This window comes from Cajanus cajan, chromosome 1, assembly GCF_000230855.2.
Source record: "Cajanus cajan strain Asha chromosome 1, NIPB_CcT2T_4, whole genome shotgun sequence".
Classification (NCBI taxonomy): domain Eukaryota; kingdom Viridiplantae; phylum Streptophyta; class Magnoliopsida; order Fabales; family Fabaceae; genus Cajanus; species Cajanus cajan.
The window spans coordinates 61094814-61107854 of NC_138517.1; positions in this window are offsets into that span (position 1 = coordinate 61094814).

Here is a 13041-nt window from a genome sequence, read left to right on the forward strand (position 1 = left end):
GGAAAAAGCCCAATACGGCCGTACTGAACCCCAATACGGCCGTATTGAAGCTTCAATATGGCCACAGTGAACTCAATACGGCGTATTGAAGTTTCTGAAACTTCAATACGGCCGTACTGAAATCAATACGGCCGTATTGAAGCTTCAATACAGCCGTATTGAATTCAATACGGCCGTATTGAAATTTCTGAACTTCAATACGGCCGTATTGAACTTCAATACGACCGTATTGAAGTTCAAAAATTTCAATACGGCCGTATTGCCCCTGTAGGCCGTATTGAGGCCCATTCCTATAAATAGGAGGCCATTTGGACGTCCTACCACACTTTTGAACATAGTTTGAACCCTCTCCTTGAATATTCTGGGGTTTTTGAGCAGTGTTCTGCCCTAGAAATCACTCGGAGAGTTGATCCGACGAAGTTCTTGAGCCCCGAGCCATTTTGCTTGAGGATCGAACCTAGTCGAGGGGAAATCTCTTTGATTCCCTTAGTTAAAATTTTGTTCTAGGAGAGCGAGGAGCGGGCTTGTAGAGCGAGGGAACGCCAAAACGCTTCCCAGTTCATTTTTTATAAAAAGCACGCTTCAAGAGGTTTCCCTTCAATCCTTCCTTTTACTGCTTTCTGTGTGCATATTTAAACTGTCATCATGTAGATAGTCAATTCATAATTGTTTAGAATAAATAGGGGTAATTTAGTAATTTTACGCTGTTATCTTAGAAAATAATCTGTCATAGGGAACCCGAAAGGGGCGCTGTGGGGTGCTAACACCTTCCCCACGCGTAACCGACTCCCTTACCCAACTCTGGTTGTAATGGCCAAAGTTGATTTATAAAATCAATTGCCTTATCCCTTTTTCCAATGTTTTGAGTAAAACATTGGTGGCGACTCCACGAACCCTCCTTTTGCGAAAACCACTAATTCATGGAGGGTCCCGCTTGGGATTAATATGGATTGGTGAATCATTTTAATAAAATTGCTCGTTTGACAAGGTCTCAGTTTGAGAATAAGTCATTCTAGCAATCCATAATTTTAAACAAATAAAAGAGTCCAACCATCCTTCGCGAATGCCGAAAGCCCGTTCGGGCCGGTGGCGACAGATGGCGACTTCACTGGGGAAGCCTCGAGAGTCAGTCCCATTTAGTGACAGATTATTTTTAACAAATAATAGTTAAAATTGCTTTATTACCCCTCACTTGTATGATAACATGTTTATCTATTTGGCTTTAATAACTGTTGTATTTTTAAATTTACGCAATTGTTTGAAATAAAAACTGCACACGAACCTTTGCACACAACAGTTCCCTCTATACCCGGGGGCATGAGTGATTAACCATAGGGAGTGGATGTTAGTACGGCCGGTTGTCGAATGGGTCTATAGGTGCCCGTAGACCGTTGTCGGAAAACATCACTCAGGGTGATAACCATGAACTTGAGTCCGACGGTGCGTTGGAACTTTCCATCGACCTACGACGAGAGGAATTGGGTCCCTATAATGGGGGCACCTTGGGGGCCTTTGACCAAGTGAGAACAGTTAGATCCTCCTTGAATATGCACTTTTCTGCAGGAGACCCCTACCTCGTAATTCGCTCGTGACTGTTCGTGGATGAGTGAATTGTTTGTACATTCGTTATGTGACATTGTTTGTGCATTAATAAATAACCTCGTGATAAGGTCTAAAAATAATCCCCATGCATAAAAAACCATGACATGAGAGGAAAGACCATGTGTGAAAATATAATAAAAGTGAGGAGCATGTACATCATTACCAATAAGACATCATGCATCCTCATGAAAACATACATTTTAGGATCACCAATACCTCTTGACATGAGTGAAAGAGACCCATGACTATAGAGATTCTCCGTTGGGGAGAAATCATAGATAAAGAAGGGTGGTAAACTTCCGTCTTAAAAAGGCAGCGCCTTAAAGATGGAGGTTTATCAAGCTCGTGTTAAAGAGTGTATTCATTCCATAAAATAAACTAACTAAACATTCATTTTAGAAAGTGGCTGGTCATCTCTCTATCCTTACGCGCGCACGGAAAATCAAGAAAATGGAAGTGCTAGAGGAACAAAATAAGAAGCTCACAACCGAGCTCTCTCAGCTCAACAAGAAAATGGACGCGTTGGAGGAACGAAATAAGGAGCTTACAGCCGAGCTCTCACAGCTCAAAGAGCAAATGGCGCAAATGATGGAACTCATGAGTCACCACAACATACAAGGGGCTGAGCACAGTGACCATGAGTCCCATCATGTTGAAGGAAAAGTGAAACAAGAGCTGAAAAGTGGGAAGCTAGTTAAACCTTCCCAATCATTTAAAGCTAAGAAGACCTTTGGGAAGAAGAGGGAAGGAGGAGTCAATGCTATAACCATTTCCTCATCTTCTTCCACTTCGAAGTCAGGAAAGTCGCAATTCAACCCTGTGAAGAAGTTTGATAAACTTCCGACCACATATAGCGACCTCCTGCCGAAGCTATTGGAAGCACGTCTTCTAGCTTACGTTCCACTAAAGAAGATTGATCCACCTTATCCCGAGTGGTACAAACCACAAGATAAATGCCTATACCACTCGGGGGCATCGGGGCATTCAACGGAGAACTGTAGAGCTCTCAAATATAAGGTCCAAAACCTTATTGATGCTGGGTGGGTCACCTTCGATTCGACAGCGCCCGACGTGAGCAAGAATCCTCTACCAAAGCAGGAGTAGAGAATGGCAAGCCACAATAGGGCCCCTTCATATTTTTCTTCTCTTTTAGGGACTCATGATCAGTACCCGAGATCATGAGAACCTTTTCATGTAAATAAGGGTTTTTGTACATTTTACATATATCAATAAAGAGGCATTTCACACATCACTCTCTTTTGTTCTTTTCTCTCTTTCCTCATCAATATTAATAAATTCTAAACCTAAACAGAACCAATAAAATAATTGTGTCTGTAATTGTTCGCTCTAACCGGGATCCGAAGGTGAAAGGGTTGAGTTGGACAGTGATGAGGAGACCATTTCTCCGGATCTGCAAAGATTGCTAGATCAAGAAGCTCGTCAAGAGAAATTCGAAACCGTGAATTTGGGGCATGACCGAGAGATAAAAGAGGTCAACATTGGGACCCATATCAGTGATGAAATAAGGACACATGCTTCCACTATGATTATAATAAAATCATTCTTTCTCATTGCTTCTTTTCTTGCTTATAATAAAATTCTAAACCACATTTTTTTTAACCCTGTTTGAATAAACATGAATGAGGTTAAAATCATCTTAATAATAATAAACCCACATCATTTTTATGTGGAAGTGTGTGTGTCAACTTGGAGCACCTTTTCTTGGCCTCAATAAGTGCCATCATGGATAAAGAAATCCTAAAGATAAAAAGACCCGCTAGGAATCCCACAAAAGGGTGACCTAGGCAAAAGTTAGGGTTACAATAATAAACAAAAACAAAGGTCCGCTAAAACGCCACAAAAGGGTGTTTTAGGCAAAAATAAGGACAATCAAAAAACAAAAGAAATCCATGATGGTAACACGAACCAAATTCAAAAAGAAAGGTTCAAGGGAAGCTATCCAAGTTGTCAAAGCACAATCATTAATAACAAAGATGTGCTTAACCTCATAAGTGTTTAATCGAACAAGCCTAAACACATAAGCCTACCTTGGCCATCCATTCTTACAAAAACCATTTTTGAAAAATAATCCCCTCTAAAACACAAACTTTTGAAAAATATACCCTTTCCTTCTTTTCTCTCTTGTCCCAACGATTTTAGAATAATCTAGTGGAAGCATGGAGAAATAAATCATCACTGATAATGGATCTAATCTGAACAACAAAATGGTGGAAGAACTGTGCCAAGAATTCAAGATCCAACACCACAACTCTTCCCCATATCGGCCAAAGATGAATGGGGCAGTCGAGGAAACCAATAAGAACATCAAAAATAGTGCAAAAGACGGTTGTCTCATTTAAAGACTGACACGAGATGTCACCCTTCGCTCCTCATGGCTATAGGACTTCAGTACGTCCATTTACAGGAGCTACTCCATTCTCGCTCGTTTATGGGGTGGAGGCAGTTCTACCCATCGAAGTCGAGATATTCTATCTAAGGGTAATCATGGAAACAAAACTTTCCGAGGCAGAATGGGTTCAAAGCCAATATGACCAGTTGAACCCTATCAAAAAGAAACGGCTGAACGCCATATGCCATGGTCAAGCCTATCAGAGGAAGATCAAAAAGGCTTTTGACAAGAAAGTCCACCCTCGAGTCTACCATGAGGGAGAGTTGGTAATGAAGAAATTACTACCAACTCAAAAGGACAAAATCGGAAAGTATGCCCCAAATCACGGAGGACCATACGTGGGAAAACGAGCCTTCTCAGGAGGAGCATTGATCCTCACAAACATGGATGGAGAAGAACTTCGATACTTAGTCAACACTGACGTGGTAAAGAAGTACTATGCTTGAAGACGTTGCTTGCATAGGCCCGCTAGGATGAAAACCCAAAAAGGGCGTCCTAGGCAAAAGTCAGGGCAAAATAAAAAGCCTGCCAGTACAAGGGTACTAGGCAAAACAAAGGCAAATTTACCCCGTTAGGATACGTCCTAAGCAAAAGTTAGGGGCAAAAGAATAAGATGTAAAAGCAAAGCAAGCAACGATCGCTTAAACCGAAAACCGAAAGGCGGTTCAAGTGATTATCTTCTAGAAGCAAGCATCTTGCAGCATCTACACTCCTGGCTCAGGCCGAAGCAATTAGGGGAACGTAAAGAGCAACAATTACAGATATAATTGTTAAGCCCAATGTATATAGCCTACCCCGGCCAGCCATTCTTCAGAAATTTCCTTCTGTATATCTTTCTGTAAAAACACTTGTGAATATCAATAAAAATATCCATTTGTTTCTTTTCTTTCTTGACCATGTGATTATGCCTCTGAATTGGTTTTTCATAAAAATTGTACGAAATTCCATTAATAATCGGTCAATAAAAGAAAATTGGAGGGGTTCCTGTAAAATCCATAATCTCCTGCATAAAGGCTCACAAAAATACTCCCTCGCGTCAATGACAGAAAGTCCTCCAAGAAGAAGAGGATAGGGAGAGCCACTCACTTTTCTAAATAAATGAACAAAAGTAAAAAATTGTATTGCATTTGTGCATCACACACACATTAGTTGCACATTCAAAGACCTTATCATGAGGCAACCGCATAAAATAGAAAAATAGAAAATTGCTTGTGTATGACAGCAGCAAGCAAAATACAAAGATTCAGAAAATCAACAGCATCATACAGAATAACTGAGCCTGGAGAGGCTTGCCGAAAGAATACTCTCAAAATAACTGAGCCTGGAGAGGCTCGCCGAAATAATACTCTTTCAAAATAACTGAGCCTGGAGAGGCTCGCCGAAATAATACTCTCAGAATAATTGAGCCTGGAGAGGCTTGCCGAAATAATACTCGTACAGAATAATTGAGCCTGGAGAGGCTTGCCGAAACAATACTCCCACAGAATAATTGAGCCTGGAGAGGCTTGCCGAAATAATACTCCTACAAAATAACTGAGCCTGGAGAGGCTTGCCGAAATAATACTCTCTCATAAATCTAATTTCTTTAACACTTTTAATTTCTGTACAGCAAAAGCCAAAAACATAAAAAAGGCAAAATACAGAAAAAGCCAAAATCAGAAGAAAAGGCAAAATACAGAAAAAGCCGAAAATAAAAAAGGCAAGGATATAGAAAATCCAACAAACAATCTGTACCAAATAACTAAGCCTGGAGAGGCTTACCAAAATAATACTCCATATCCTCCACAGTATGCAGAATAACTGAGCCTGGAGAGGCTCGCAGAAATAATACTCCCCAGAGGGAACCTCAGCTCAAGCTCACGGAAAAATCCCCAGCGAGAGCTATCAAAGCAAAATCGACGCAATCCCCAATGGAAGTGCGATCATCCAAACAGTATATACAAGTCAAAGGACTTAACACTTCCTCGGTGGAAGATAGCTCTCCGACTCAAAGCACTGAGCGAGGCTAAGCCTGTAGAGGCTTCCTAAATAATACTCTGGGACACAATAAGATCCCCAAATCCCCAATCGTCTACTCAAGAGGCATCCCTGCAAAAAGGAGAAGAAAATCAAAAATATCAATAAGTATTCCCCAAGTGGAATCCGGCTCTTAGCCAAACATCGAACGTCAAGCCGATACGCCTAACAGAAGAGGCTAATCAAAATCAACGACAAAATCCCCCAGTGGATAACAGCCTACACAGAGGCAACACAATCAGAAAATCAAAGAGAGACACCCGAATAAGGATAACCGGGATACTCCACTCACGTCAAAAGGACGTCAGCCAAACATAAGGCATCGCTCAACTCAGAGAGCATCTGTGTCTACACCCCAAGGAGTCAAAAATTCCCATGGGTACCAACTAAGCAATGCAAGTTGGGACACAAGAACCTATGAATGACTGCACATCCCCTAGACGGATCCCTGCGTTATCCAGCCCTCAGCGGCACAAAATCAGAAAAACAAACCGTCGAAGCAGCATTGTGGACTGTGGAGACAAACTATACTCAACTACCTCATCTTTGAGAGGCAAAGTCTGGAGAGACAATACTCAAACAAGGTCTGGAGAGACAATACTCAAACAAGGTCTGGAGAGACAGTACTCAAACAAAGTCTGGAGAGACAGTACTCGAAGTCTGGAGAGACAGTACTCGAAGTCTGGAGAGACAGTACTCGAAGTCTGGAGAGACAGTACTCAGAGTCTGGAGAGACGATACTCAAATAAAGTCTGGAGAGACAATACTCAAACAAAGTCTGGAGAGACAGTACTCGAGGTCTGGAGAGACAATACTCAAGGTCTGGAGAGACAATACTCAGCCATCAGCGTCGTCAGAGGCACGTTGGTGTTAAACTTAGCTACCGAGGTTGTCAGAAGCGCCAAGGTATGCAACAACCTGGAGAGGCTACTCAACAATTTTCCACCGGAAGACATTACAAGTCAGAAGGTCGGCACATCACCCGGACAATTGGGTCAACTCCTTTACTTGTCAGCCGGTACACCAAAAGACCGTTTGACTAAGTAAAGGGGGGGCAGCTGTAGACCCCTAAAATTGCCCGGGTCGGAAATAAAGCTTGAAGACTCTCGAAGACTGAAGGATAATCAGCCAGAAGGACTCCTCGAAGGCCCTAGGAGGGTTCTCTGTAGGTCTAGAGGTCTTAGAATAGCTCAAAATAAAGAAGTGGAAGGAAAAAGCCCAATACGGCCGTACTGAACCCCAATACGGCCGTATTGAAGCTTCAATATGGCCACAGTGAACTCAATACGGCGTATTGAAGTTTCTGAAACTTCAATACGGCCGTACTGAAATCAATACGGCCGTATTGAAGCTTCAATACAGCCGTATTGAATTCAATACGGCCGTATTGAAATTTCTGAACTTCAATACGGCCGTATTGAACTTCAATACGACCGTATTGAAGTTCAAAAATTTCAATACGGCCGTATTGCCCCTGTAGGCCGTATTGAGGCCCATTCCTATAAATAGGAGGCCATTTGGACGTCCTACCACACTTTTGAACATAGTTTGAACCCTCTCCTTGAATATTCTGGGGTTTTTGAGCAGTGTTCTGCCCTAGAAATCACTCGGAGAGTTGATCCGACGAAGTTCTTGAGCCCCGAGCCATTTTGCTTGAGGATCGAACCTAGTCGAGGGGAAATCTCTTTGATTCCCTTAGTTAAAATTTTGTTCTAGGAGAGCGAGGAGCGGGCTTGTAGAGCGAGGGAACGCCAAAACGCTTCCCAGTTCATTTTTTATAAAAAGCACGCTTCAAGAGGTTTCCCTTCAATCCTTCCTTTTACTGCTTTCTGTGTGCATATTTAAACTGTCATCATGTAGATAGTCAATTCATAATTGTTTAGAATAAATAGGGGTAATTTAGTAATTTTACGCTGTTATCTTAGAAAATAATCTGTCATAGGGAACCCGAAAGGGGCGCTGTGGGGTGCTAACACCTTCCCCACGCGTAACCGACTCCCTTACCCAACTCTGGTTGTAATGGCCAAAGTTGATTTATAAAATCAATTGCCTTATCCCTTTTTCCAATGTTTTGAGTAAAACATTGGTGGCGACTCCACGAACCCTCCTTTTGCGAAAACCACTAATTCATGGAGGGTCCCGCTTGGGATTAATATGGATTGGTGAATCATTTTAATAAAATTGCTCGTTTGACAAGGTCTCAGTTTGAGAATAAGTCATTCTAGCAATCCATAATTTTAAACAAATAAAAGAGTCCAACCATCCTTCGCGAATGCCGAAAGCCCGTTCGGGCCGGGTGGCGACAGTTGAATAAACACAATGCATGCATATTCAACGTCATCATCTCATGTCATGCATTCTTATCAAAGATCATGGAGGGATCTAGGTTTGCATTTCATACATCCCTCCCAATAAATCATTAATAAACATTAATAAAAAGAAAGAAATAATCGATGCGTATGTTCAAGATGGATCGCACGCCATTTGTTATTAAGTGTAAGCCAACAACCGCGCCAAGCGAGCGCACATCAACTCCGTTGTTGGTAATCAAGACGAATAAAGGGGAAGGTCCAACACCATTAAGGATCACTGCTCCAAGACCTTTTCCCTACGAATCAAATAAGGTTGTGCCGTGGATATACGACATCCATTCTTCTGCCTACAGCGATATCTCTAACATCGCTGGACTTGGGGGCATGACTAGGAGTGGCAGGATCTACACTCCCGATGATCTTCATGATAAAGCTCCCAAGAATAAAGAAAAGGAAAAAGAAAAAGAAAAAAACCGAGGAAAATAAAGAATCCGAGGAGGAGACTGATGAGCTATTAAAATATATCCGACAGAGCGAGTACTCCATCATGGATCAACTTCATAAGACGCCAGCAAAGATTACTCTGTTATCGTTGATCCTATGCTCCGAACCGCATCGGCAAGCTCTGTTGAAAGTCTTGAACGAGGCATATGTGTCGCACACTATCTCCCAAGACAAGTTTGAGGGCATTGTTAGTCACATCACGGCTAATGATCACCTCACTTTCACCGATGAGGAAATCCCCGCTGGGGGACCAAATCACAACAAGCCCTTGCACATCTCTGTAAAGTGCAAGGAGTATCACATCGCTAAAGTCTTGGTAGATAATGGATCTTCCTTGAACGTAATGCCAAAAGGAACGCTCGAGCAAGTGGCAATCAAGGGAATCCAAATGCGCCCGAGCAACATGATCGTCCGAGCTTTCGACGGTTCTAAAAGAGAAGTGGTGGGAGAAGTCAATCTTCCAATCCAAATTGGACCCACCATCTTCAACGTCGAATTTCAAGTGATGGACATTTCTCCCGCATATAGCTGTCTCCTCGGCCGACCTTGGATTCATGATGCGAAAGCTGTTCCCTCTACGCTCCACCAGAAAGTCAAGTTCATAGTGGGTGACAAACTGGTGACTGTACAAGCTGAAGATGACATACTCATCAGCAAGCCAGCTGCTATACCTTACGTGGATGCAGCAGAGGAAGCTTTAGAGACCGCTTTCCAAGCATTGGAAATTGCCAATGTTGAAACGTTTCCCCGAGAAACGAAGAAGGTAGCCTACATGCTCACGAAGCACGGATACTTGCCTAGACAAGGACTTGGCAAGGATTCCCAAGGAATTCCCGAGGTACCTATTATCAAGGATAATCCGGGGAAACAAGGGTTAGGATACAACCCTTATAAAGATCAAAGGACGAAGAGAAACCAAGATCCTTCTCGACGTTCTTTAAGCCAGATCTTTAGGAAGGCCGGTTCACAAGCGTTAAGGCCGGTCGTCGTCGTCAAGTGTTTTTCTCCTTCCGATAGGGATGTATAGACCTGATGACTATTAGAGATTACTCCTCGGGGACAGCCCGACCCCCGAGCCTCGATAGGGCACATGTTTCCTCTATGATTATAATAAAATCATTCTTCATTAATTCTTTATTGCTTCTTTTCTTGCTTGCAATAAAATTCTAGACCGCATTATTTAACCCTGTTTGAATAAACATAAAATGAGGTTAAAATCGTCTTAATAAAAATAAACCCGCATCTTTTTTATGTGGAAGTGTGTGACAACTTGGAGCACCTTTCCTTGGCCTCAATAAGTGCCGTCATGGATAAAAAGAAATCCATTCAGGACAAAAATCCTAAAAAACAAAAAGCTCGGCAGGAAACCCAAAAAGGGGGCTGCGCAAAAATAAGAGCAAAAGACCCGCTAGGAATCCCACGAAAGGGTGACCTAGGCAAAAGTTAGGGTTGCAAAAATGAACAAAAACAAAGGTCCGCTAAAACGCCACAAAAGGGTGTTTTAGGCAAAAATAAGGACAATCAAAAAACGAAAGAAATCCATGATGGTACCATGAACCGAATTCAAAAAGAAAGGTTCAAGGGAAGTTATCTAAGTTGTCAAATCACAACGTCAATAACAAGATTTGATTAACTTCATGAATGTTTAAACAAACAAGCCTAAACACAATAAGCCTACCATGGCCAGCCATTCTTACAAAAACCATTTTCAAAATAAAAATAATCCCCTCTAAAACACAAACTTTCAAAAAATATATACCTTTCCTTTCTTTTCTCTCTTGTCCCAAGCGATTTTAGGATAATCTAGTGGAAACATGGAGATATAGTGGTCAATAGGAGGGTTGACACGTCTTCTAAAGGAAGGGGAGGATCATTGGGTTGATGACGCCCATCTCAATATAACACGCATCATTCCTCGGTTACAGAAATCGGCAGCGCACAGCCCGTCTAGAGGAATGGCAAAATCCAAAAACGCATCGGTTAATTCTTTTGAAAAATGAATCAAATAGAATTAGGTGCATCATACCGCATACATGCATACAGATGATAGGTGTAATGGAAGATCACTTATTCTCTGTTTATTGAAAAAAACAAAAAAATATAAACTTCAGAAAAACAATACGCCCGTATCATGTTCAGTACGCCCGTACCAAAATTAGGGTTATGAACAAATTTTCAATTCAATACGGGCATACTGAAATGAATAACGGCCGTATTGGCAATAACAGAAATCCTCCCTCACGTCGATGACAAAATTCCTCCAAGAAGAAGAGGATAGGGGGAGCCATTCATTTTTTCTAAAAAAAAAAACAACAAATTAATAAAATAATTAAACTTGCATTTTGTGCATCACGCACATTAATTGCACATTCAAAGACCTCATCATGAGGCAGTCGCATAAAATAGAAAAAATAGAAAAATTGCTTGTGTATGACAGCAGCAAACAAAATGCAGAAATTCAGAAAATCAATAAAACCCACAGAATAACTGAGCCTGGAGAGGCTTGCCGAAATAATACTCTCTCAAAATAACTGAGCCTGGAGAGGCTTGCCGAAATAATACTCTCTCAGAATAATTGAGTCTGGAGAGGCTTGCCGAAATAATACTCTCACAGAATAATTGAGCCTGGAGAGGCTCGCCGAAATAATACTCCCCAATCATACAGAATAACTGAGCCTGAAGAGGCTTGCCAAAATAATACTCCCCAGAGACATTTCTGTACAGAAAAAGCCAAAACCAACAAAAAAGGCAAAAATACAGAAAAAGCCAAAATCAACAAAAAATACAGAAAAAGCCAAAATCAACAAAAAAGGCAAAAACACAGAAAAAGCCAAAATCGACAAAAAAGGCAAAATACAGAAAATCCAACAAATTATACAGAATAACTGAGCCTGGAGAGGCTTGCCGAAATAATACTCTCCAAAAGACATCTCAGCTTGCATTCTTGGGCTGAACAAGAAAAGCAACTCATCATACAGAATAATTGAGCCTGGAGAGGCTCGCCGAAATAATACTCCCTCAGAATAATTGAGCCTGGAGAGGCTTGCCGAAATAATACTCCCACAGAATAATTGAGCCTGGAGAGGCTTGCCGAAATAATACTCTCACAGAATAACTGAGCCTGGAGAGGCTTGCCGAAATAATACTCCCCAATTGTACAGAATAACTGAGCCTGGAGAGGCTTGTCGAAATAATACTCCCCAGAGACTTCGCAGCTTGCACTCTTGGGCCGAATCCCCAGTGAAAGCTATCAAAGCGAGATCAGCAAAATTCCCCAACGGAAGCATGATCCAAACAAAATATCCAAGTCAAAGGACTTAGACTTCCTCAGTGGAAGATAGCTTTCCAACTCAAACGAAGAGTGAAGCTAAGCCTGAAGAGGCTTTCTAAATAATACTTTGGGATACATAAGAACTTCAAATCCCCAGTCGCCTACACAAGAGGCACTCCTTCAAAAAGGAAAATCCAAAAAAGAAATCAATTACAAATTCCCCAAGCGGAATTTGGCTTTTCAGCCAATCATTGAACATCAAGATGAATCCGCCTAACAGAAGAGGCCGATCAAAATTAACGACAAAATCCCTCAACGGATAACAGCCTACACAGAGGCAATAAAACTAGAAAATCAAAAGAGTCACCCGAATAAGGATAACCGGGATACTCCACCAACGTCGAAAGGACGTCAGCCAATCATAAGGCACCGCTCATCTCAGAAAGAGCATCTTCGTGTCTACACCCCAGGGAAACAGAAATTCCTCAATGGGCACCAACTATGCAAAGGAAAGTTGGGACACAAGAACCTATGAGTAACTGCACATCCCCTAGACGGATCCCTGCGTTATCCAGCCCTCAGCGGCACCAAAATCAAAATCAAACCATCGAAGCAGCATTGTGGACTGTGGAGACAAAATCATCTCAAAGCCTGGAGAGGCGGTACTCAGCTACCCAGTTGTCGAGAGCACCGAGGTATGCACAAGCCTGGAGAGGCGGTACTCAGCTACCCAGTTGTCGAGAGCACCGAGGTATGCACAAGCCTGGAGAGGCGGTACTCAGCTACCCAGTTGTCGAGAGCACCGAGGTATGCACAAGCCTGGAGAGGCGGTACTCAGCTACCCAGTTGTCGAGAGCACCGAGGTATGCACAAGCCTGGAGAGGCGGTACTCAGCTACCCAGTTGTCGAGAGCACCTAGGTATGCA